Here is a 27494-nt window from a genome sequence, read left to right on the forward strand (position 1 = left end):
CCCCCCCCCCCGCCAAAAAAAGTTTCTCTATAATCCAGGTAGCCCATTCAAAGCTGCAATTTAAGTTTATCCTCACATTCCATGCTCCTGTGCAGCCTGAGGTCTCCAGATGAACACCACCCCTCATTACAGGACACAGTGAGTGGTAGGAAAAAAGGCATCATGTCATTCTCTGGCAAATGGGGAAAATTGGCAAATTCTCTCTCAAATGAGGAAAATTGTGATTCTCTGGCAAATTGGGGCTGTTGCTGCTGGAGAAAAGGAGGACAAGCAACCAAACCACAGCAATCACCAATCCCAGCTGGTATATTTTTTCCCAGTATTCTTCTCTTTCTTCTTTATTTCATTGGGGTTTTTTTGCTTTTGATAGAAATTCCAGAAGTCTCTGCATAATCCACATTCTTCTGAAAATAAAACCTGCTCAGTAAAAAGCTGGCTTTGTGCTGAAAACAATAATAATAATAAGGAATAAAGCTATTTTAGGCAGATAATGCGTGGCTGGCCCTTATAAAATGTTAGAGGAAGGATCCAGAGCCTGATTCTGTGTTCACATGCATGGACAGCCTTGGCTTCCTCTTGCACACTTGAATCCACCGAGGTCAAATCGCCAGCCTGGTTACATGATCCAGACAAACTCCACCCTTGGGATAAGAAAACACACCAAAAAAAAAAAAAAAAAAAAAAAAGAGAAACTTTTCTTTCCTTTTGACCTGCTTAAGACTCAAACCCAGGAATCAGAAGCCAGCATGGTGCATTCACCAGTCTCCAGCTATTTCATCTCTGGCCGGACACGCTCCGATGAAGTAACAACAGCAGCAGAGTCCCGATGTATTTTAAATAGGCTGGGTGCCCCTGTGCAGAATGCAGCAAAACCCCACTACCTGAGCCTGGCAGGGGCAGTAGCATCTTCATTTCAATCTAGTTTCTACTTTTCTGGTTGAATGCACCAGGAAGTTCCATTATCAGATGTGGAATGTTTGGTGCTGCTGAACTGGAACCGTGTTCCTGATATCATCGACCATTAGGAACCGGGCTTTGCTTGTGATTTCCCAGATCTCTATTAAACAAGAGAGGACTAAAACTCCTGGAAGCTGTGGGGATTTCAGGGCTCCTGCACTGCCTGCACAGCCAGGCAAGTTCTTCCCTTAGTATTTACAGCAGGCTTTAAGCTCCCCTTTTAGGAGCTTGATTTTTCAAGCAAATAGTCGAGGACACAAATAAATGTTCTTTCGTGCTCTCAGCAAGAAACACTTCCAGGACCTGTCGTATCCTTTCACTCCTGTTCCCTCCAGGCAGTGCATTGCCAAGTCCCAGTGGGATAAAATTGCTTGGATGTGGGCTGAAATCTCAAAAATCAAATCCGTTTCCTCCCAATGGCTGCAGTTTGGAAGCACCAAATTCTGCCTGCGTTTTCCTCCCCCTCCCCACATTGGAAGCTGACCAGCAGGCAAGGAGTTACTTTGATAAAAGTGGAGGTGACAGCACTGGGTCCATTAAAAAAAAAAAAAAAAAACAAAACCAGAACAACTACATCTGCCCTCAAATTTCCCTTGAAGTAACAGATATTTTAGGTACTGTCTGCAGACAACAACCCTCTCTAAAGAACATCTGCTCTGGTGAACACCAGTTATGAGTTCTCCTCCTGGAAACCTCTATAAATAACAATGCACTGAGGGCTGGGTAAAACCTCATTAAATTTGGAAAGCCTAAGAACTGCTCTTTGCTCAGCACCCTGGGAGGGGAGGAAAAGAGAAGAAGCAGAAGGCAATGCCCAAAACTAAGTCCATGTGCAATGTCAGAAGAGGAGCCCCAGAGGCCAAGCCTTATTGGAAGGCACATGGATGCAGATACTGGGGGTTTGACAAAGTGCCAGAGACATAAAGAAATCAGGCTGGGCTCCCCATAGATAACTGGAAGGATGGAGGGAAAGTTTTTAGTCAAAGTGCTAACTAGAAAAAGGAACCACAAGCAACTTTACTCCCGTTGTTTGGCTGCCAGACGTATTCAGGGAGCAGAACTTTATGCATCCTTTATACGAGAGTGGGATTTCATCAGAGGGATAATAACTGCATCATCAATTTCTCCTTTGAAATGAAACCCAAACATTGCCTGAATGCAGAAGCCAACAGCAGTAGCAATAACAGTGCTGGAAAGAAGTCTGTAATTGCAATGCCATAAACCACAATCTTTGTTTTAGAAATAACACCTGCTCTCCCAGTGACTTACTCTCCGTGGTACCACCTCTAGAAACTCCCTGCTAGCAGTGGCAGCCGGCTTAGGAGCTCATATAAAACGCTCAAGCACCCCCGCCTCGTGAGAACATATTAACTAAATGGAGCTGCAGGCTTCATTCCTCTTTCCTGGAAGATGATTCCTGCCTCCAGCTCCACTCCTCGTAATTTATTTTCCCTTTTTAAGTGCTGATATGCACGCTGGTACAAGAAAAAAGAAATGCTTTTCTGATTATAGTGGCAGCGAGAAGGCTGCAGAGCTGCTTTGCTGCTCTGCATGGGAAACTTTAGTTCACTTCTCTCCAATGAAGATTTCTTTTTTATCTCCTTTGGGTGTTTTCGTTTCTTGGTTGGGTTGTTTTTCAGTTGGGTTTGGGTTTTTAGTTGAAAGCTCAGACATACTTATTATCCTCTCCATCAAGCAACCTCACAGCTGCAAAAATGAGGGGGAAGTTATTAGCCCAGAGAGCAACAGGGACTTATTTAAAGCAGGGAAGGAACAGGGTTTGTGGAGCTCGCTGGGAGAGGATGGGAACAGAGCAAATGACTGCTCTGAAGGGGGGCAGAGGGAGTTCAAGCCACTCCAGAGTTCAGGGCAAAGTGAACTGAGGATTTGTGGAAGGTGCTGGCTCAGTGGCCTGGGCTGCAAACCTGCTTTTCCTGCTCCTCATTCATCTCCCTCAGCCCATCAGAATATCCTGAGTTGGAGGGGACCCACAAGGATCATCGAGTCCTGCCCTGCTCAGGACAGCCCCAAGAATCCCACCATAACCCTGACATGAAAATCATGGATATAGGATGGCCTTTTTAATCAGAAACATGGCAAATCAAGAGCCTCGGTGTGAATTTGCACTGCAAAGGGGCACAGCCCTCTTCAATCCCTGGTGATTTTCTGTTCCCTTCCCTTTTTCCCAGAGCTGCCAGTGGGAACCATCATCCAACTCACACCATTTTAGGATTCTATAAAAAAAGAAGCAAAGGTTCAAAGAAAGGACAAAGGGTGAATGGTAAAATTCAGATATTTGGGTCCTGTTGCCCCTCCAAAGCTTGGGTTTTCTTTAAACTGAGGGATCACAGATGGGAAGCATAAATTTGTGTCTGTATTGTACCTTTCATTATAGTCTTGAATTAATAAATGAGTCAATCCTGGGCTTTAGGGCTGTCAGGCAAATCCAGTTGCCAAACCCTTCACCAAGAAAACCTGGGTGCAAGAGCTGAATTTCATTCTGGCCTCAGTAGGGTCTGCCAATAAATTTCTTACTGACCACAAGGCTTCAAAGTTGTGTGTTTGGAAACTCCCCTGTGGTTTGTGAGGCTTGAATGGGATAATATAAAAGAGAGAGGAAAAGGCACCATGGAAAAAAAAAGGAGGGAGTGACAGGTAGATGCTGCCTTTGCAGAAGGAGGGGAGGATTTTTGGGATTGGAATAAAACTCACCCAATGTTGCTGCAAGAAAATTACTCTGCACGTTGCCTGGAGCCTCCCAAAGTAACAGGAGTTTCCCACTGACTTCAACAGGCTGTGGACAAAACCCACAGAGAGTTTTTCACTTCCCCGTGCTGACAGAAAACTGAAAATTGCAGGAACTGGAGCAAATCTTTCCTGCTCCATTTGTGATATGCAGGGGATCCCCAGATGGGCTGTCCCTGCATGGTACAATCTAGTCTTTAGGAGAGGCACCAGGAAAAGGGACTTGAAAGGAAACTTGGAGTTCATCTACAGAGCTTGAAAAACAAAGTGGAGGTGATTCTGGAGCACTACAGAATCCAGGCTTAAGATTTAGGGTAAGTCTGGACCCACTCCATCCCCTGCCTAATTCTGTGCCTGCCTTTGAGTAGGATCAGCAATCCAGGAGGACTGAGTCAAAATCAACAGTGAAAACCAAGATGTAAAACAGTCATGGGAAGCCTTTTCCTTCATGAGTTTGGAATAGCAGCCAGGACACAGCTCACATTCACACCTGACCCAGTACTATGCACTGATTTAAATACTGATGTGAGCTCTGATGGCTCCTACAATCATGGAATCACAAAACCAGTGAGGTTGGGAAAGCTCTCAAGCACCATCGAGTCCAGCACTGCCAAGGTCACCCCAAAACCATGTCCTGTGAACCACCCAGCCCTCTGCTCCCAAGGCAGGTGTTTTCCTGCCCTGATGCCAAGGACCAAGCCCAAGAGTGCATCCTGGTCTCTCTCTCCCCAGGGGCTCACACCACCAACCCCAAAGTCTCAACTCCAGCTTCCTCCTCCTCTTTCCACAGCACTGACAGAGCTCACAGAATTCCCAGAATTCCCAGAAGGGCCGGGTTGGGAGAGACCTTGCAGCCCACGGAGTCCAGCCCAGCCCAAGCCCTCAGCCAGAGCCTGGCACCCAGTGCCACATCCAGGCTTGTTCAACACCCCCAGGAATGGTGACTGCACCACCTCCCCAGGCAGCCATGGCAGAGCTTTATCCCCTTGCTGGAAAAGCTTTTTCCTGACACCCAGGCTGAATTTCCCTTGGCACAGCTCGGGACTGTGTGCTGTGGCTGTGTCAGTGCTGCTGCAGACAGAGCCCAGCCCCAGCTGAGCACAGGCACCTTTCAGAGCTGTGCAGAGTGCTGAGGGCAGCCCTGAGTCTCCTTTTCTGCAGGTGAGCACCCCCAGCTCCCTGTTGGGAGCCTTTCACTGTTGTCAACTTTCTCTGCCTCCAGCCCTGGTGCTCTTTTCCCAGCTCTCTCTGTGGTACTTTTGTTCCTCCCAGCAAAGGGAGACGCTCTGTTCCCCAGCCAGGGAGCTCCTCTTCCCGTCTGGGCCCTGATGAAAGAAGCGACACTTGAAACCAGCCGGGATGGCTCTGGCCCTGTTTCTAATTAGCACATCATCTGCTAGCTTCTAAAAACAGCCGCCCAAATGTGTGCCCGCAAGGGGAGCCGCTTGCAGCAGCATCTCCCTCTCCAAGCAGCCTGGAATCAGCCTGGCTGGGCCACCTGGACACACACCAGGGCATCTGACACGGTTTTGTAGCCCCAACCCAGCTATGGGGCATCCAGCAAAGCCAAGCAGGGTGTTTTCCCCCAAGGGGAAGCAGCTGAGCAGGCAGACTCCTCATCCCCTCCGCCCAGGGAGCTCTCCAGGCCGTCAGATCTTCTTGGAGTTTCTCTCCATGCTTGAAGTTTCATGTTAGGATGCCCAGGCACAGTCAAATTGACACCTGAACTGCTTTTACACAGGGCACAGGTCACAAAGAAGCAAACTGGGATGGGGATTTATGGGGAGAATTTTAGCTGGAAACAGCATTTTGGTCACAGGATCATTAAGGTTGGAGGAGACCTCTAAGACCAAGTCCAACTATTACCCCATTTTGATTAATTTCTTTTCTTTACCATAACATCCTGAACCTACCTTCCTTCCTTCCTTCCTTCCTTCCTTCCTTCCTTCCTTCCTTCCTTCCTGTTTTTCTTTTTTCCCTTTTTCCCTCTTTTTTTTTTACTTTTTGCCCTTTTTCCCTCTTTTTTTTCATTTTTTCCCTTTCTCCCCTCTTTTTTTCATTTTTTTTTCACTCTTCCCCCTTTTTTCCCTTTTTTTCCCCCCATTTTTTTTTTTTTTAAATTTATTAGGCCCCTCTTTTTTTCATTTTTTTTCACTTTTCCCCCTTTTTTCCCTTTTTTCCCCCCCATTTTTTTTTTTTTAAATTCATTAGGCAGCACAGCAGGAGCTCAGCCACTGAGAAACTTTCTGTGACACAAGAATATCGTGTGCCGTCTCGGGGAACAGATCCGTGTGGGAGAGAGGTAATTACTGCTCTCCGTATCTGTCTTTGGCTCTGGAATTAATCCACGGAGAGCACTGAATTAACTCAAGAGCGGGGAGATCTGAGGATTGTTTCTGGCAGTCCATCCCAGCAATGCCAGACCTGGTGCAAGCCTTTGGACAGGAGCCAAGGCTGACTGAGAGCCAAAGGCAGGGCTGCAGACACGGCAGGTCCTGCTGGGACACACACAGGCTCTGGGAGGGATGCACATGAGAAATTGGGAGAGATTTGTTGTCCACATCCTCCCTCCCACATCATAAGGAACCCAAAATTTTGCATGTTGAAGATCTGTCCTTAAATCTCCCCTAGAAAGACAGAGGAGAGTGAAAGGGAAAACATCAGAAGGGAAGGAAGAGTGAGGTCCAGGTCAGCAAGGCAGCATGTAGGACCAGGAAAAGGATTATATTCTTTCCATCCTGTCTCCTGTTTCAGATCCGAGCCCAGCCTAATCCAGCCTCTCCTGGGCTTTATTTCTACAACAGCAGTGAAGCAAGATTTTTTAAATTATTTTTTGACTGTGAAACAGCCACTGTGCCCAGTGAAATCTGTGTCTCGCTCTGGAGGGAAGCAGGAAGCTGTCTAAAAACAGCAAATATCTGGTGGGAGGTGTCTCTGCCCATGGCATGGGGACAGGAATGAGGTGGTCTTTAAGGCCCCTTCCAACACAAACCATTTTAGGATTCTATAAAAAAAGAAGCAAAGGTTCAAAGAAAGGACAAAGTGTGAATGGTAAAATTCAGATATTTGTGTCCTGTTGCCTCTCCAAAGCTTGGGTCTTCTTTAAACTGAGGGATCACAGATGGGAAGCATAAATTTGTGTCTGTATTGTACCTTTCATTATGGTCTTGAATTAATAACTGAGTCAATCCTGGTCTTTAGGGTTGTCAGGTAAATGCTGGATGTGCTCCAGCCTGGATTCAGCTTCCCACAGAGAGCAGGGGCAGCCTTTGAGCTTAGGCAAGGCTCCACATTTTGCTTATGGCTTCTCCAAAGCTCACATTCTAAATCTGAGTTCAGAAGACACACAATCCCAATCCACTCCTGATCCCAGGATTCATTCCTCCCACTCATCAGCTTTCAGATTGATTTGGTCCATCCCTGCTCAAATATCCCTGCTCCTCTGCCAGCGTGGGATGCTCCACATGCCCGGAGAGCTTGGCTGGGCGGCTCCAATGCCAGCTCTGCCAGCTTGCCCACATGACATGTCTGTGGCCCTCTCCAAAGGGTGTTTGGGAGCTGTGGGATTTCCTTTCTGAGCACAGCTCATCACAGACCAAGATGTGATTTCTCTGAAGCTTTGCCCAACCAATCTCCAGCTCGCCGTAAACCCCTGGGGATATTGAGCTAAACGGGGTCCAGATGGCACTGGAAGACATGAGACATCAGCCAGTGACATCCAGCCCAAGACAGGGATGTCTTTCCAGGGGCTGCCCGTGCCCAGATGATGACAAGGAAAATCAGAGCTGACCTGAAAAGGAAAGGGAGCTTTCCCTCCCCTCAACGCTGACTCTGCTTCACGAGACTGTTTCCAAACCTATCGACTCCCTTGCTTTTCCTTTCACAGTTTCTTCACAGCTCCATCTCAGCCAGAAGTTGAGCCATCTGAGCTCACATGAGAAAGACTTTTCGGATGTGAAATCTGGCTCAGTGGCAAACCTGAAAATCTCAGAGGCAAATCGGGCACATTGGGTTCACCACCAAATATCCCAAAGGTTCACTTGTGTCACCAGAGAAGAACTGAGTCTCAAACACTAAATGAACCCTCTTGGACTTGTCCAACGTGGCAAAAATCTTCTTAAATCTGCGTTAAAAATCTCTCCCTTATAAACCACATTTCCCGCTCTCCCTGGTGCAGTTCACCTGGCAGTGCCAGCCTGGGAGGATTCACACTGAAGGATATCCTGGCATTTCCCAGGCATCCATGAGCACCCTGGGGAATCAGGGATACAGCAAACAGACTCATATCTCTGGAGAATTAATGCAGAGTAAACTACACCAGCTGACCTTCCCCACATCCCCCAAGGCCGTGGCAGCATCTTGTGCACGAGCTCCCAGTGCCTGATAGAGATGCTGAACAGCTCTGTGCCCATGTGACAGCACAGTGGGCACTGATTGAAAAACCTCTGGCACAGAATGCCCTCACATCACCTCCGAGCACTGCTGACATCCCTCAGCCTGCTCCAGGCTGGGAAGAATCCGCTGGATCAGTTTGCAGCCATTTGTCATCAGGGGAACTGGGGGTCACCTTTGGGACGTTTCCCTCCGAGCATCCCCGTGCTCTGCCCTGAATGCAAACACAGCCCAGAGCCTCAGCTTGGTTCCCACAACTCTACAACCAGGTTGTTTCATCTCTGCTTTTCTCTGCATAAAATAAATCAGCAATCTATGCTGATTATTGATGGGAGAGCTCTGCATGCGAGTTGTCAGCAGGGAAATTGGGGATATACCAAGAGTTCCCATCTGTGCCCTGCCAGAGCTGCACCTCAGTCCCTCCTTCCCTAACAAGGGGGATCATTCACCACGGGGGGACTGTGAGCACAGGGATTTGGGAAAGGCTTAGGCATGGAAGGCAGATTAACACAGCCTTGAGCCGTCTGGCTGCAAAATGTGGGAAGCATAGGAGTGATATTCCCTGGATCCAACAATCCAGCGAGGCAGGACAGATGCTGCCTTTCCTCTCACCTACTGCATGGAAAACTAAACAAACATTTCCTTAAGATTTAGTCTTTTGTGGGTTTTTTTTATTTATTTTTTTTAAATTATTCTCAGCTGGCCCACAAGTGGCTGATGATTTCGAGGGAGTGAATGGCCCTGCAGGGTGGTTATGGTCCCTCCTCCCTGGGAAAAGTCTGCTCTGAGGGATTGCCTGTTCCCCAAGGCAGGTAAATCAAGGATGCTGCTTGGTTGGAGCCCCACAGATCTGGGTGAGCACCCCCCTTGTGGCAGGCTCCCCATCTGACCTTGAACATGCTGCTTAGAGGTTCATCTCAGAGCCGATTAGGGGATTTAAAATAATATTCCTTCAAACTAGCAGGAAGGGTTTACTTAGGGGTTGGTTTGGGTTTTTGTGGGTTTTTTTTCCATTTCTCTTAAATCTGTTAGGTGGCTTCAAATATCTCAATCCTAATCTGCTTGGGTTGCTGATGCAGCCGTGCAGCAGATGCAACTGCTCTATATGATCATTAATGAATTTCAAGTTCTTTGGACTGAAGGCATGTTCCCCATATTATAATTTCACAGTCTGACCACATAAACTGACTTTTCAGAATCAAACTTCATGGCAAAAATGAACATAAACTGTGGTACCTGAAAAAAAAATATAATCTGTAAGAGTGCTAAAAAAACCACTTTGTGAGAGTGTCCAGTCAGAGCTGACAGAAATGAGCTGCAAACACCAAGCAGCTCATCCCTTCACACCAATCATCCTGCCCAGCAGGACTCAGACACCTCAGGTGACCTGGAACTGGACTAGATTGAAAAGTTCTCCTTGCCCTTCCCATGGAGCTGGAGCTAAACTTGCTATGAGATCTCTTGAGGGCTCCACCAAAGGAAGCAGTGCAAGTGCAGGGGGAAATAGAAGCCATGGAATCAGCTGGCCAGGAGCTATATTTAATTTTGTCTCTTAATGTCTTTTCTGAGGCCAAATTAAAGCACAGGATTTTGTGATACTGGGGTGTGAGCTCCTATCTGATCCTGAGATAAACAGGAACAGAGCTGTGTGAGATCTCGGCAGATAAATTTCTGCCTTATCCCCCATCACTCTGGCTGTGACATTTTTGCCCTCCAGCTGCAGGGACTGGGTGATCACAGCCTTCATTCCAGCACTGCCAGAACTGGGTTTAGATCTCCTGCTGCATTGTGGATGCTTGTTTTGCTCTCACGTTGAGAGCACTGCTCCAGACAGAGGAATCATCAATGATCCTAGAGAAAAAGGATGCCACCTTCTGTGAACTTTTGTGTGTGACCTCCCCAGAGAAAGCTGTGCTCTCAAGTTCAGATGTTGTTAATATCCTCCACGAGGAGGAAAACACAGCAGCTGGTCTTGTGAGACTCACTACAGAGAGAAAACTCCCACCTCAAGGCTTCAGTGTCGTGGGAGAAGGAAATATTAATCCAAACCACCTCAAGCTTTTGGTGGAGGTGGGTTAATTTCATCTTGTTTCTCCTAAATTCTGCAATACAGGGATATAAAAAGCACTGAGATAGAGATGAGCAAAGCAGGTCTCAAAGACAGTATTTAACACCAAGATGCCTCTGGTGCAAGTGCTTTGGGGTTTGAGGTGGTTTGGAAACTGCAATTTGCTTTCCACCAGAAAAACAGGGAGGAGAACAGACACAGGGAGATGAGAGAGGTGAGGGTTTGCTCTGTTTAGATTATATTCCTCCTGAATTTTCAGTGGGGATGGTGGGCAATGCTGGGCTTAAGAATGGGCTGATAAGTAGATAATATATAGATAATATATAAATAATGTATAGATAATATAGATAATACTCCCATAAAGACAGAATAAGAGGGCATACAATTTTGAAAAACACAGAGCCCACCACCAATGCCTTTGCAATCACCCAGGACTTCCCTTCTGCTGAATCCAGCACACCATCCCCATCATCTTCTATAAGACCTCTCAAGTGCTCCTAAATTTGGCAGCTGTCATCTACAGGAGTTACATGATCTGGAGCTAATGCAATTAGCTGTGACTTTGAAGGCACGCAGTAGCTTCTCATCATTCTCAGAAGAGCCTTAGACAACTTGGGGACAGCAGCCAAGCTCAGAAGGACTGCCAGGAGTGTCATGTGCTGTTCCAGAGCTGAGAGAGTGTCTGCAGCAGGAGTCTTGAACAGACTGGGGAAGGGATGGAGCAGGGAGGGAAGGCAGGAATGGATGAAGACAAAGAGGGATCAGCATCAGAGAAGGGATGGCCACAGGTTATGGGGTCAGAGTGCCAAGGGAAGAGGGAAGGATGGTGGGAATGAAGGAAGATGGGACAGAGTAGATAGAGGGGGTAAGGTGAAGAAAAAAATAATCAAGTGGATTAAACTGGGCTAGCTGGGGGAGAGAACTGAGATTGGGAAAGGGAAGGCAGTGCACTGATATTGGGTTTAGTTTGTACTAACTAAAGAAGCTTTTCAAATGCTGTCATTGATGGTTATGATTGAACATGGCCTGGCAAAAAAGGTGATACCAATAAAGTGCCACCAAATGCAGGAAAGGGACACTTGTCTGCAGCAAATCAAGGAAATAAATCAAGAAATAGTCCCCACTGGCCTGTAAAGCTGTCCCAGTTCATGTGGTTGTGTCTTTTATTAGACTTGACATATGACAAAAAGTTGTAATAACTCCATCCAAGGATCAGGAGTTTTGCCAGAGGCTCTTAGAGGTTCCATCTTCTTCTTTCATCTTTTTGCCAGAGAGGCACCAGTGGTGCAACCCCTTTAGCTAGGATTCCCCTCTGCTGGTTTTGGGAGAGCTGGGTCCCAGCTGGACAAGGACAATGATTTTGTGAGTTTGGGGGTGTTCTCCCTGAGCACTGGGGAGGGAGGGGCTATTCAGGCACAGCTACACAGGCAGGAGCTCTTCAAATTAGACACAAGAAAGAAATTATTTTACAGTGGGCATGATGAGGCACAAATTGCTCAGATGCCTCATCCCTGGAAAAATTCACATTCAAGTTGGACAGGGCTCTGGACAATCTGGTGTTGTGGAAGCTGTGGGTTGAACTACACCTTGGAAGGTCCCTTTCAACCCAAATTATTCTATCACCCCATGCAGGGAAGGGGTCAAAAAGAGCTGTGACATTACAGCAAGCCATAATAGCATTCCTTAGGATTTCCAGCTCTTACCCCATATCTGCCCAGCCAGCAGGACTTCCAGATCCCCACTTTTCCCCCAGGCTGCACACACATTTCCCAGGCTGATCTGCATCACTCCATGTGCTCAGGGTGGCTGTGACTGATGTCACCCGCAGAGCTGTCACACTGCCTGGGGACAGCTGGGCTTCTTGGCCACGCAGGATCCCTCTGTGGGATGTCTGTGCTTGCAGACAGCGTGTGGCACCTGCAAAGTAGGCACAGTCAGAGCCTTTTGGCGTGGGGAAGCCTGCCAGGATCCAGGAGCCACGGAAAAATGCAGAACTGCCTCCAGCTCTGCATGGGGAAGAGCATGCCTTTGGATGTTCCCCGTGTGTGAAAGTTGTACACAGATATCTGAGCATGTTTCTGCCCTGGGAGCTGGTTCTTAGAGCAGCTGAACAGGGAACTCTGCACAGACAAAGTACTTGGTGTGTATGCTTGATGTTGAGATACTTGAGTGCATCCAGAGGGCAACAAGGGCTATGTCAGGGAAGGTATAGGTTGGATATTAGAAAAAAATTTCACCAAAAGAATAATAAAGCCCTGGAATGCTCTTCCCAGGGAGGTAGTAGAATCACCATCTCTGGATATGTTTAAAAAAAGGCTGGACATGGCACTTGGTGCTGTAGCCTACATTCTGAGTTAAGGTGTTAGGGCATAGGTTGGCCTGATGATCTTAGAAGTTTCCTCCAGCCTCATTATACTGTGATGCTGTGATTCTGTGATTCTGTGATTCTGTGATTCTGTGATTCTGTGTGATTTCCAGCTCTGCAATTAGGTGTGTGTGAATCCACATGTCCATTTTCAAGGATATGATGTTCCTCCAGCCTGGGAACAGATGATAGACCAGCCAGTACCACCCGTTTTCTGTGGCACAGAAAGGAGCATGGAGCTGTCCCTGGGCAGTGTCACAGCCCTGCTATCTGGATATATTTTATTTGAGGTGTACCTGCTTTTATAACTCAAAAGAAAAGCCCAGACTGGAGGTTCACACCTTCCAGGAAAAGGAATCACAGAGTGGCTTGGGTTGAAAGGGATCTTAAAGCTCCTCCAGTTCCTACCCCCTGCCATGGCAAGACACCTCCCACCAGACCAGGTTGCTCCAAGTCCCATCCCACCTGGCAATGAATATATTCCCATGAGGAGCTCCTTTGAGACTAGAGGGTCTGTGGGAGGAGATTGGTGTGATTATAAATTACTCCAGCACCAGGTTTAGACCTCATAAGCCTAAATCCCAACATCCCACCTTCCTCACCCTTTCCAGTCCACACCCCTCAGTGCACAGCACTGTAACAAAGAGCAGAGCAGAGAACCTGCTGCAAACAGATGCTGAGGCTGGGGCAACCAGGAAACCATGGAAAGATAAGCAGGTGTCAACATCCCCCCAGCCCTGACACCATCCATCCTGTCAGGCTGAGACAGGCTGTCTCCACACGGCACCCACCCCAGGATGCTGGACCGCAAAAGGCTTGGCTTGACACGCACTGTGGTGGTGCCAGCCATGAGAGGACTGATGGGGTGGAGGGGAAAAGCATCTTCCTGTGGTTTGCAAGAGGAGTCTGCCTCTCTTCCTGCAGCAGCTCGAGGAGGCAGAGGGGATGAGGATGGAAGGAGAGACGTGCGGCCGCTCGAGACATTCTGGAAAGAGGAGCGGTTCACCCACGGCACAGAACTTCCTCTGCCAGAGCAGCTCAGGTAATAAAAGCTGCACAAACACTGCCTGCAGAGCGAGGAGACTGGGAAGTTAATCACTGATCACTTTAGAAAGTGAAAGAAAACTTGGGAGTAAAGATAATTTTTTCCCCAGAGCAGCATCCTGTGCCTTGATGGAAGAAGACGACGGCTCTGAGCCCAGCCCTGGGCTGCACCAGGGAAAGATCACAGCTGGGGCATCTCTGTGAGCTGTACCCACCCTGGTATAAATTAGATGGAAAAGGACAGGAAAACTGAAGCTAATATTCCCAGAACAGCCAGGACTCGGAGGTTATTAACCCCTATTTTCTCATTAAATTCTAGCTTAGACAAACACTTTTCTCTCATCTAATGTAACCCAGAGAGATGAGTCACTTCTCCCCCTCCACAGCTGTCAAAAGCACTGCTGGGCTGTTTCCCCACTGCAGGGAGAGCAGCTTTTCTCTCCTGAGTGCAGCAGCGTGGGATAAACCAGAGCCCTTCCCTGTGCCCTTTCCCAGATTTGGTTGTTCACAAGGGATTGGACTCTGTGGGTCCCTTCCAACTTGAGATATTTTATGATTCTATGAACAAAACCTCCCATCTTAAGCCTAAAAGCTTCATAAAGGATCATACTGGCCACATCCAGCTCCCAATGTCACCACGTGTACCTTTAACTCAGTGGCTCCGCAGAGCATCCTCTGCACTCACCATGATGCAGAATCACCGAAGTGTTTCCCAAGACTGACAGCATGAGGATAAAAGCTGTAAAATCCAAATGGCACAGGAGGAGGGAGAGAAGGACACTGCCAACACAGGCTCCTTGCAGCAGCTGCTTAATTTGTCAGGTAGTAATTCATTAGGTCTTAATACACAGGGTGGATTTAGAACAATGAGAACTGAGCAGCACTCAACGTACACATCCTGTGACGTGCCAGCAACATGGAACTCTCTAGACAGCCACAGATTTGTTATGTTAATACCCCCTCGTCTCCTTCTGAGATTATCAAAAGGCAAGTGCTGTCACGCAGGAAAAAAAAAAAAATTACAGTTGGGGATGGATGGATGTGACTGGTGCTTATTGCTTATGCACTGCTGGGAAGGCACTCAAAAGAACACTGAAAAAACTAAGGGGAAAAAATGGATTTTACCATTTTTCTTCTGATTTATGGAATATCTCCCAGTTGGGACTCTGTGGACCAGACTCTGCCTTCAAGAATATGCTGGAGTAATGACATGGATTCCTACAGAGAGCTGCTCCAGCCCAGGATGGAGTAAAGATGATGGGAATCCCACCTTCCCTCTGGAAGTGAGGCTGCCCTCAAAAGCTGCAAGCCCCAGGGAACGAGGCAGTGTGGGAGTGCTCAGAGCCTGCAGGCAGAGCCCACGGTCCTAGACAGTGTTCAGGAAGAGCTGCTTTACTTATCAAGCTCCTAATTGAACTAATTGAGCTCCTGCAATTTGAAGGAGTTAACCCTCCCCTTGCCCACCACGGGAGGCCAGAACTTGAAGCCAGTTTGGTTGTGCAGGACGTTTTCCACAACAAAGAGGAGATGGAAAACGTTGCTGCTCCCGGACCTCTGAGGGTGTCCCTTTGATTGTTGCATTTCCTCCCGGTGTCAGCACTTGTGATATTAATGATGTAGGCAACGGGTCATTAAAAAACCATTGGGGAGCGGGGATGCAGACACCTAACGAAGGATTAGAGCCCCGGCGTTATTAAAGAGTGAATATTCACTCTGTCCAATTAAAGGGATCTTTGCCTAATAGCGGGAACACCGCTCCTCCAACTCCCCTCTGGCAGCAAAGCTAAGGAATAATTTCATCACCCTCCCGAATAAAGCTGGGGAGATAGGGAACAAAGAAGCTGTTTTCCTGCATCTGAGTCCTGCCCACTCCAAAACATGAAAGTGGCGCCGCTCGGGGAATGGCGGGCTCCAGTCTGAGGAGCTTCACAGAGCTGCTGCAACCAAGGGAGACTGGGGGCCACGGCCAGGGGGACCTTCAATTTCAGTGTCCTTTCATTTTCTTTGAATGTTAATTGGATTAACATTTCAATTGGTTGGAGGTGTATTTTTGCGTGTGTGTGATAAAGGCGCACCCACACAAGCGATGGGAGAGGAAACGGGGAAAGAGGAGGATGAGGAGGCTGTGGTGGCTCAGAGAGGAGCATCACCCACAGCTTCTTCCCCAGGCTTGGGGAAAGCAAGATCTCTTTATTCAGAGCTGTGAACTTGATCTTACCCCCAGCCTGGAGTGGTGAGAATTCCTTTCTTTTGTTTTTTTTTTAGTCAAGAAGTACCATTCATACAAAGACAAAACAATGAGCTGTGCAGGAGGAACAGCCAAGGAATTTGGTGAAATGAATCCACTGCAAGTCCGTGTTACCTTAGAGGGGAGGGAAAAAGAGCTACAAAACCAGAGTCCCCACTGTCCCCTCCTCTGCACAGCCTTCACCAGAGCTGCTCACAATTCACAGCAGCTTCCAGTATCACCAGTCCAAGAGGTCAACAAGCACCAGTCTTCCTTGGAGAGATGGCACACAAAGAAAACAAATTCCAGCTCCTTCTCTCACATCCTTTGCTCTCCTGGCCCCCAAAATGACCCTGCTTCACTTAATTGGACCCCCACCTGACCTCCAAACCCACCTCCACCTGCAGAGCTCAGAGCAACCTGCCTTCTCCAAATGAAATCTCTGCCCATGGGGATCCCAAAATCGGCTGCCAGCTCACGTATTACTCTGCTGTTCTCCGAGCTCCCGAAAATCACCTTGCCCAAGCATGAAAAGAGAGCCCCTCTCCCTGCCCTCTCCAGGTTATCGGCTGTAATCTCCTCGAATGAAAAGCACAATGAGAAAATGCGATATTATTACGGCTACTTTCCCCTCCGGAGCTGAATTTAAGGAAGGTAAATAATTGGCATAAAAGAGGCTTTTGAAAAAGCAGGTCTCTGTACCCATTTGTTGTGGATTTCTGGCAAATGCATCACACCCAGCTCTCGCCAGAGAACTCCATCACCGTCTCATGGGGAGAGAGAGATTAAAAAAAATAAAAGGCTTCTATTTATTATAAAACTTTAATTGGCTTTAAAGAGTGACTGTCGTGCTGTCTGACACTTTAAAGTGTTCTCTACAGTAGGAGACATAGAACATGAATCATTGCACTTGTTTTTCATCATCTTTCCTGCCATATTTGCTAATTATTTAATCTCCCATGTCATAAGTGGGTCTTTTGCTCCTTTTTCTGCCCCTTTTTTTTCTGCTTCCAATTCTCTCCCACACTAGAATATGGAACAGGTATTATATATATTATATATAATATTATATATTTTATGTATATATATAATATGTATACACACAGACATATATATATATGTGTGTGTATATATATACAAATATATACATATATATAATATATATTACCCTGGTGCAGTTTGGGTGCCAATGGCAGGAGATTTGGAGGGGTCAGGATAGGGGGAAGGATTCAGAAAATGAGTTAAACATGTGCAGGGGTGGAAGGTTATCCACAGGAACTCAACACAATCATCCCAATGCAACTTTCTGCATTAATTCCTCATCTTCTTGGTGGAAGCCAAGGGTTAGTCAGTCATCAGGTCCACTCTCTGCTCTTATCCCATTCCCATAACCATGGTCATCATCCCTGGAGGGATTTAAAAGCTCTGTGGATGTGGCACTTGGGGACATGGGTCAGTGATGGCCTTGGCAGCGCTGGGGAAAGGTTGGACTTGATCTTAAAGGGCTTTTCCAACCTAAACGATTCTACAGTTTTATTCCATGACTCTAAAAGACTTTTCCAGCCTGAACACCACCATGATTCTATGTTGGATATTTGTCCCAGGCTGGGAGAGCCTCTCCTGTCTCTTTTTGCCTGTTAAATTCAGGTCAACTTCAAGCTCACAGGTCACGAGGTTTGCATGAGTCCTGTTCACAACCGACCCCGGGATATTTGTGGAAGAATTCCTGAAGCACCAGAGATGTTCTGCTTTGCTGGGACAGAGCAGCTGCTTCTCTCCAATCACAAAAAGAAATTATTTTCTCTGCAGAATAAGGGGAGCAACACCTTCATGCAGTATTTCTTACCACATCCGTCACCCTCTGAAGAGAAACACACTCTGCTCTTCATCCCTGTGACAGTGTCCTCCCCAAGGAGAGAAAACATCATAGAATCACAGAATTACAGAAGGGGTTGGGTTTGAAATATCTTCTGATTCCAATTTCCCTGCCATGAGGATGAAAAACCTGATGGAAGTCCTGCATCCACTAGGAATTCTTAGAAAATTACAGACAGCAGAAATGCAATATTTGCAGTTTGTAGCACTAAGACAGAGGTCCTAAAATAATGCCAGATATTCCAGGATAAAAGAGAAAAGTTCAGACCAACAAATGGACAAAGTCACAGTCTTGTTTGTTTCATACACTGTAACTAACAAAATCCTCCAAACCTAAAAAGCAAAACAAATTAATCCAAAAAAATCCAAAAAGATAAAAAACCACCACCAAAGAACAAAAATCACCAAAAAACCCAAACCAAAAACAAAACAAGAAAAAAAAACCCACAAAAGTACAAAACAAATCAATAGAAAACCCAAACAGATTTTCAGCTAGAAGCTTCTGATGCTGATGTAGGATCTGTCTTTTGGAGGTGACACCAGTCCCTCAAGGAGAATGTGGCTCAGCAGTGCCGCTGTGGCAGTTTCCACTTCCAACAGGGAAGTTTCCTCCTTGGCAAAGCCTTAAATAACAAAAATGAGGGTGAAAACCCAGCAAGCCAGCAAGACCTCATCCATCTTCCCAAATTTCTGGGCAAGATCTGCCGGGTACAGACCACTTTCCAGCTGGGAAAAGGTTTCCAAGTTGTCAATTCCCCATCCTGGAGGTGTCCAAGGCCAGGCTGGATGGGTCTTGGATCATCCTGGCATAGTGGAAGGTGTCCCTGCAGGGGGTTTGGAATGAGATGATCTTTAAGTTCCCTCCCAACCCAAACCATTGTGTAATTCTATGATTTCCATCGAAAACTGGGCTTTCTCCTCTGCCTCTGTTGCCCAGCCCCCAAGGGCTGGCACCCCAGGAGGATGCTCCCCTCTGCCAGGCTGAGTGCCCACGCTGGGATTTATCTCTTGGCAGCAGAGCTACGTGCCACAGAAGCTTCTGAGGCACACATGGCCCTCCTGGAGAGATGAATCTGGGAAGGGGATAAGAATTCACCCCCCTTGGGACCCCCATGTGCAGTTTGGGGCTGCTGAGTGGTGCCTCTGATTGCAGGCTCCTGGAAGCTGCCACAGGATTTGGGAGCAGGGGGGGATGAAGAAGAGTCTCAGATGTCTGCAGAGAAGGAATAATAACACCACTAATAAGGCTGCATAATTTTATGGCTCCTGCTTCCCCGTCTTCAAAGGGCATCCCACAGCTTTTGGCAGGGCCCTGTGAAGCAGGAGCCAGCCCAGGGTTCAGCACCAGCAGGATTTAAGGTGAGTCTTCATACTATTAATACAAACACAAACAGCCAGCAGGGAGAGTGTGGGCCTGGGGATTGCTCCCCAGTGGGAAGAAACCCTAATTCTGGCTGCTGTGGGGGCAGAGGAAGGGATTTCACTGCTCCAAGTAATAACTGAGCCCCTTGAAATGAGAGTGACTCAAGGGCACTGCTCAGCTTTGTGGCAGGGGGTGACAGCATCACTCCCACCTGCTCCTCAGGGTGTGGCAGGAGATTTGTATCCCCATGTTCCCTCCACCCTGTGCCTCCCTTTGAGCCATCAGAGGGTGCAGCCTGGGGAAAAGCTCCACATTTCTGAGCAGAAAGCTCCAGGTCAGCTGTCCCCACCTGAGCTGAGGTTCCCCAGTGTCCCCATCACCCCCTCCAGGGGATGGAGGAGCTTCTGTGCTGCAGGGAGCAGACACTGGCCATGCCTGGCACCTCTGCCAGGTGGACTCTCGCAGTCACAGCCCTCAGACGTGGTCAACAACACTCAAAGGCATCTGAAGAAGGGATTTCTGCACCCGTGGAGCCTCTCTGGATATCACAACCCTTCCCAGATCCCTCATGCATCATGAAAACAACATGTGAAGCATTATCAGTGCAGGGCTGCTGGCACAACTTACTGACCCATCCAGGCAATCAGCTTATGATATGAGGGATGGGATCACGCTGGCTGAGCAGGCACAGCTGCTAATGTTATTCTTGTTCATCAGCATATTTAATCCGACTTTTTTTTTTTTTTAATAAAAATAAATCCTCAATGACTATTTGCCCGAGGCTTAAGTTGGAGCAGCTAATGGTGGGGGGGGGGGGGGGGTCACATGAACTGAACCCTCTTTATGGAGTAGTGAACAGTAGCAAGATTGCTGAGCTCAGGTTGGGAGGGCAGGAGGAGCCCAAATGTGGGAGGAAAAAAATCCATTCACGTGCGAGCCTGTGCAGGGAGAGGTCAGGAATTGCTACAGCTGGAAAAAAATCCCAAATAAACAGTGCCACAAATGCTGGGGATGAGAAATGTGGCAGGTTGGAGTAAGACAGAGCAGAGCCCAGAGGAGGAAGGTGCTGGGCAAGAAATGAGGCACAGCTCTCCTCTCAGTCAGGTTTGTCCCCCAGTCCCAAGCCTTGGGATGGCCCTGAGATTCTGAGAGACAGCACCCAAACCCTTCCTCCTCCTGAAGAACAAACACTCCAGTGCCTGGCACAGGGCAGCAAGGCTCATTCAGGACACAGCAAGGAGCACGTGCAGACCCGCTGTGGTGCCACAGGACGGTGTTGGCACTGTCCCACCCTGCCCAGATGTGTCCTGATGCCTGATGCCCTCCCAGCACTCCAAGGAGCCAGATCCTGCATTCCTGACACAGCCCACCAGCCAAAGGAACCACGGGGAGCCTTGAAAAGGGGTTAAAAGGTTGGGAAAACCTCATCCAGCTGATGGAGAGACCCCAGGAAGAGGAATTCCAGAGGGGCATATCCATGCGGCTTCACCAATGCAACGCTTTTCGTGCAGCTTTTCTTCTTTATTTTGGTTTACAGCCCCACTCCTGCTCCTGTCAGAGCAGCCAGAGCAGTTCACACCTGCTTTGCTCTGGGCTCTGCAGCCCTCTGAGCAGAGTTTGAGCCCAGAGCACCAGCACCACACGAGTCCTGAAGCCAACAAGTTTCCAAGGCACGCTTGGCACACAAAGGGAAGAAAAGAAATGCCGGAAGATTAGACCCCGAGCTGAAACTAATTGTTCAATAAGCCATGAACAATCTAGCCTTGGTGCAGTTTGCTTCTCTGCCTTTCATCTGTGGGAAGGAAAAATAAACAGCACGGGGAGAAGGGCAAGAGGTGCCAAGAGCCAGGATAGGGTTGGAAAAGCGGTGTCTGAACCAGGGTGGAGCTGGGATGCTCCCTCCTCACCAGTGAGCTCCTTCAGCAAGGGTGGAAGGTTTTTAGGCCAAAGAAGGCTTGATTTAGCTCAAAATAATTGAACAGCATCATTCCAGGGCCAGAAACATCAGAGTGTAGTCCACCAAGCAGATGAGAAATAAGACTTTACATTCAAGGCTATTATTCCATGAGCAGCAGCGACTCATTCAGATCAGATTAATTGACAGAAATAAAAAAGAGTATGTTGATAGCTCTGGACATACAGAACATTTTTATTCAAGCTGGAAAGAAGCCCAGATGTAATAGACTTACTCAGACACCTCCCCCCTCTCAATGGAGTGGGCACCATCAGCAATTTTTTTTTCCTGATCCTTAATAAACCACGGGCAGGACAGGATCTGGGGCACCCAGCATCCACACAAGGCAGATTTGCTGGTCTTTGGCCTACTGCAAAAATTAACCATCCACCCAACATATGGGTCCCAGAGAGTCTCCTGCAGAGCCCACTCCTTCCTCCAATTCCCACCCCCTCAAGGAGGATAATCCCCTTATTGTTATTTAGAGACACAGAGGTGGATCTGATCCGCAACCCCAAAATCCCCGTGTCTGGAAAGAGCCGAGGAACAGATTAGAGATTCACCTCCCATGAAGGGAAAGAACTGAAGAGTCACATCTAGACTGCCCTGAAATCTGTGAGTGTCTGAAATTTGGCCTCAGACCCAAATTTCTCAGACACAGCCCAGCTCCACCAGCACTTTGGGGCTTGCTGCAGCCTAGCAACCAACAGCTGATTTCCTCATGAGCTCAGAGCTTAAGGAAGAAAAAAGAGGATCAACTTCAAAACAAGGACAACCTCTGAGCAAACAAAGAGTTCAGGCTGGTGAAACATCCATATAAGGAGCAATGTTTTGATGATGGTGGTGGTGAAATATTGGCACAGGTGTCCCAGAAAGGTGGTGACTGCCCCATCCCTGGAAATGTTCAGGGTCAGCTTGGACAGGGCTCTGAGCAACATTTTCTTGTTGAAGAACGTGGCAGGGGGGTTTGACCTGATGATCTTTAAAGGTCCAACCCAAACCCCTGATGGAGCAAATTACAGAGAGAAAAACGAGCAACATCTGTAAGTCGAGACTGCCAGATCTTTTCTTTCCAAGCACAATCCCAACCCCACCCCTGCTCATGTGGCATGGAGGAGGCAAAATCCTTGGGCACAGGACCCAAAGATTGGCTACATCAGCATGGTGCATTCCTGCTCTCTCTCCTGCTTCATGGCTCAGGGTGTTGGACACATCCAGGAGACAAATCCCAGCTCAGAGCCTGGCAGGGAAGCAAGAGGGAGCCAAATATTCTTCACCTGAAGAGAAAGCCAGAGTCAACTTGACCTGCCCCAAGAAGGAGTGAGATGACTGTGATATGCTGAGGCTGGAAGGGGCACCAGCTCACCTTCCCAAGGTCCCGTCATTTGGGATGTTCTCCTGCAGGACAGGGTCTCCCAAATGCTGCCTCCCACAAAATGAATCTCTCTTCCTTCCACACATGGTCTCAGTGCCACCATACAAGGGTCAGGTAAAGAAAATCACTTTTATTCCTTCTCAGATTCTGTCATTCCTGACAAAACAAGAATTTCTGGATTGCTTTGCTCACACTCCAGAATCAGTGCAAGGTCAGATCCAGAGGGAAATTAAATGCAGTGAAAACTTTCTTTCAGTCTACCAACCTGGAAAAGATCAGAACGTCTGTCAGTGTGCCCCAAAGCAGCCAGGAATAGCTGGGAGGGAGACGAGAGGCTGGAGCTGTGGGGGTTTTGGGGAATGTCTTTCCAGCATTTGGGAGTGGGAGGTGCTGCCATGTGCTGTCCCTGATTCAGTGCCCAGACCTATTCTAGAGAACACACACTCCCTGCTGAAGCTGAATTCCCACCTTTTTTCCAACACTGCTGAGGCAAACTCAACTCTCGTCTTCCCAGATGTCTTGCAGTATCCCTAAATCCTTGCAGGAATCAGCAGGGAGCATTATTGACAGGCTTGTTGTGGCAGCAGAATTAACTGCTGGGCTGATTTTACCAGCCCAACCCATCAATCCCATTTTCCATTATTAGGCACCTGTGTGTTATGTTCATTGATTCTGGGCACTAAATTTCCTCAGGGGTTAACAATATTTTTAACACACAGGCAAAAATCCATGGAAGCTTTAAGAATACTCAAGCCCAAGATTCCCAGAAGTCTCCAAGGTCTATGTTTTCTTCATTTTATACAGACACATCAATATATCTCCTTAATTCCATCTCCTTGTTCCTCCTGTGTAGTGTGTGTTCCCTCTAGGAGGAACTGAGGGAGTTTTTGATGACAGACAGGGGCATTAGGGGCCAAATTTCACTGTGCCACTCTTGAGGTACACCTTGATTTTTGGGAGCTTGGTGGCCAGGCTTCAAGACTACAGTGACAACATGTCCAATTCCTTTGGTTCACACAAAAAAAAAAAAAAAAATGATAAGCATTAAGGTCTCCTGTGGACGCAGTGTGTGATTCCAAAGGGATCCCATTAGAAAAGTCTAATTAACGCCCTATTACAAAATGAGATCCAGAGAATATCCCCATTAGCTAAGCAAAGATGGGCAGGGATTTTAACATGCAAAATCAACAATGGATAGGTAAATGGAGTCTAAATGAACAGTCCAGGGCTGAGGAGAGCAGAGGGACCGCAGGCAGAGGAGTGGGAGAGCACAAGGAGAGGCAGGAATAGGATGAGGCACAGCAGGAGGATGGATGGATGGATGGATGGATGGATGGATGGATGGATGGATGGATGGATGATCAGATGGCAAATGCTGGCAATTCCACTATGTTCAACCTAGACCTGTCCTGGCTCTTCACCCCTCAGCACTTTCCTAAAAATGGCACTTGAACACCAAGTCAGGCCCACAAGAGGAGAACAAATAGAAGGAAAAAAAATATGGAAAGAAACAGCTGCAAGGGGTAAATTGCTTCCCCAGAATTGGACACAATCCAATCATGATCCCCATCTACTAAAACCTGGAATCTCCCTCAGCCACCAGCATCCTGAAGAGATGATTTAACAGGTACTGAAGGGTGGATCACTGGTGGGGGACCAATTTTGGTGACACAGTGCTACCCTGAATGCTGAAGAGTTTCTTAACTTCTTCAAAGTCACATCGGAACATTCAAACCCCAAATCTGGCCTGCTCAGAGCTGCCATTTACCTTCTGTGCAGAATGCAATTTCCTTACATCTGTTCTAGCTAACAAGCAGACAGAAAGGGTGAGACACTGAAAGCAGGAAAGACAGGAACAGGAGCTAAATGATGGCTAATGGGCAACTGATCGAGTGGAAGGACAGATGCAGAGAAAGATTAATAGAATAGATAAACAGGCATCAGACCCCAATCTCCCAGCAATTACAGTCTGCTCTGGATATCCTAATCTTCTGCAGTGTCGCTCTCCAATAAGTCCAGCTAAATTAGTTATTATCCCTCATTTGTGTTCGTCCCTGGAATTATTTTGGTGGCGTGGATCAAAGAAACACCACGGGCTTTAATGCGGCGTGCGCTGCCGAGGAGGCAGAGCATTAGAAAGTGCTCCCTGCTCTAATGCATTCCCGTCTCGTGCCAGAATGTGGATCTTTAACTTCTAATTAGTGCATCCCAGGATCTGTCCAAACAACCCTGCCGTGTCTTTCCTCACAAACACAAACACAGATGAGCTTCCCCAGGGACCCGCAGCCAGCTCAACACCTATGAGGGGCAGCAGTGCTCTCACAATTAATAAAGCATGAGCAGGCACTAAGCAGAGCTGAATCGAGCTCTGCAGCCTGTTTGTTGTACTTTATTTTCCCCTTTCCCACTCGATTCACTTTAAAAAAAAATTAATTAAATATTCCTTCTGCAACTGTAGTGAAAAATAGATGAAAAGGAGGAAAAGGATCTCATTACACATTTAATTTAAAACTCTATCAGCTATTAGGATATTTATGGACTGATCACCTGCCAAATGTTATGGTTTGAATCAAAGCTGCTCTGGAGTGCTGCAGTTAAAAATCTGGTGTAGTGGAAGGTGAGCCTGAGCACAGCAGGGGCTTGGAGTGAGATGGCCTTTAAGGTCCTTTCCAACCCTAACCATGCCATGATTCTCCCCACAGATTTTAGGGATTGTTTTTTCCTCTCTGCTTTGGAAGATTCTTTTAATTTCAAAGTATAATTTAGGAGATCAAACAAAATTAAGGTCTTAGACCTTAGCAGGGAAGTCTAATTGGAAAACTGAAGTCCCATGTCACCTGATTTTGAGACCAGAGCTGGAGGAACATCTACATGCAGAGACAGCTTGGATTCCCAGATCTATGACAGGGTTTTCTCTTAAAAGACACAAAAAATAATTAAAATTAGCCTTGAACAAACAGCCCCTTCTCACTCTGAGCAGGCCTGCGTGGAGTTCAGCCCCAGTGGAACTGGCCAGGCTATCAGGAATGGCCCAGGGGACAGCCCTAATCTGCTTTCTGACATGCACAACGCCCATAAACAAATGATTACGCTTCTGTGCCTGAGTCTCCCTAATTTGCAAAATGTTGATAATGATCGGGGCTAATTGAAAATTTCCCATCAAGCATTATTAGAATGGGGAATGGGGATTTCGAATGAACCGCTTGCAAAAAGCCCAATTTCCCCCATCTATCTGATTTCTGACAGCAAAACAAGCAAACAAACAAACAAAAAACCCAAAACATTCTTAAGAATTTGGGTAATTTTTTTTGTGGAAAACATAATTTACTATTTTGTGGATAATTCAATGATTTCCCAGGGTTCATAAGGCTTCAGAGGGTTATTTTATTGCTCTTTTAAACAAGTACAGATGCTTTATTGGGAGGCTCAGTAGAGGAAGCTTTATTTGCAGTGATCATGCTCAGGCCCCTGGCCAAGTGTGAATTATATCTCAAAAAAAAGATGTGGGAAGAGGGCATTTCATTCACTAGTGAGAGGGACATCCAGACGATGAAAAAATTGCACAAAAAATGGCCAAGCCTTGTGGTTTCACACCTGGTGTCAGCAGGTTTTGGGGGAGCAGTTGCTGGCAGGGAGAAGAGCAGGTCTAGACCCTTTTTCCCTGTGTTTTCTGGAGGACTGGGTGGCTACATCTGTGGATAAGCCAATAAATCAGATCAGAGCTGATATTCTTCTTGCTTCCTAAAGCAGTTCATGTCCACACTCCTGCCAGGGCTGAACTAAGCAGCTGTCTTGGGGTGAACTCCAGCCCAAACTACCCCAAACTTTGTCAGGGCATGAGCTGGGAGCTGGGAATTAAACTCTGGGGACAGCCATGGGCCACAGCTTGTGCCTGGTGGAATTTCTAACCCTGGCACAGCCTGAAAATCCAAGCCAGGCTTTACCTGGTACGTCTGTCCAGCCCTTAGCAGGGTGGGAGATCTCAACAAACCATCAGCAGCCTCAAATTTGGAGGTCAGTACCAAAATTGACTCCATCCTCTGCACCTGCCTTGATCTCCTGCCCAGCCAGGACTGGCCTTCGTTAAGGTTTAATTGCTGAGGTGGCCACAGGGTCTGGGGCCAGCGGTGTCACTTCCATTAATCAGATTTGTCCCTGCTTAGCCTCTGCTTTTCCTGGGAGAGCAGGGCCAGAGGAAACACACGGAGCAGGGCACAGCAACTGCTGCACCACTGGACTAACAAATACATAACACACAGCAAAATTACCAAGGAGAATAATCAAGGAGAATAATTAGCAGAGCCCTGATTGAACCATGAGCAAAAACATGCTGAAGGCTACAACATGAGGGGACATTTGGGACCAGGCACCAAAAGACACCTGCATGGGCAGTGAGTTTTGGACATCTGCAATATGCCTTCAAGCCTGGTCTCTGCTCCTTTTTTTTTTTTTTTTTCCAGCCTGAAAGGAGCAGAAAAGCTGGAAAAATCCACAAGGAGAAATATCACTGGCAAGGGTTGAGGTTTCAAAGAAAATTGGTTCCAGCAGGACTGGATTTCCTGCTGCCTGTGAGCTCAGGATCCTCCTGTCAAAACAGATCTGAGATCCCAGCTCCCACCTGAGCCTCAGGAAGGTTTAGGTCTGAAACCCCAAATTTCTACATCCTGCAGCTGGGAAGCCAGAGTTATGTAGGACCCCAACTTCTGGTTCACAGCAAATTCCACAAGTTTGGACTTCTGTTTGTGTTTGCTCAAGCAGATAAAATGTCATATTTGGATATTTCTGTGAGTGACACTGGGACGCTTCTTTATTGTCAGTGGGGAGGCTTTGCTTTGGGTTTCCTTAAATGAACATGGCAGGAAAAACCACTCCTTGCAAGGCAAGAGTTCATTAAAAAAGGCAAAGTATGTGATTTTACCTCCTGATCGAAGACAAAGTAGCTGCTTTCAGCACAAAAGCCCCCCCCGTCAAAATCAATAAGCCTTAACAGAAAGATTTATAGAATCATAGGATAGTTTGGATGGGAAGGGACTTTAAAGAGCTTTTAATTCCATCCCCTGATGTGGGCAGGGACACCTTCCACCATCCCAGGCTTCTCCAAGCCCTGTCCACCCTGGCCTTGGACACTT

The 27494-nt window shown here is 47.3% G+C and overlaps 1 protein-coding gene across 1 annotated transcript in view; it reads right to left on the reverse strand.

Moving 5' to 3' along the window:
- PLXNA4 (plexin A4) overlaps window positions 1–27494 on the reverse strand; it is a 456808-nt gene that overhangs the window by 299467 nt on the left and 129847 nt on the right. The gene's annotated exons all lie outside the window — the stretch shown is intronic.

Source organism: Onychostruthus taczanowskii, unplaced genomic scaffold (genome assembly GCF_017590055.1).
Source record: "Onychostruthus taczanowskii isolate IOZ18803 unplaced genomic scaffold, ASM1759005v1 scaffold41, whole genome shotgun sequence".
Taxonomy (NCBI): domain Eukaryota; kingdom Metazoa; phylum Chordata; class Aves; order Passeriformes; family Passeridae; genus Onychostruthus; species Onychostruthus taczanowskii.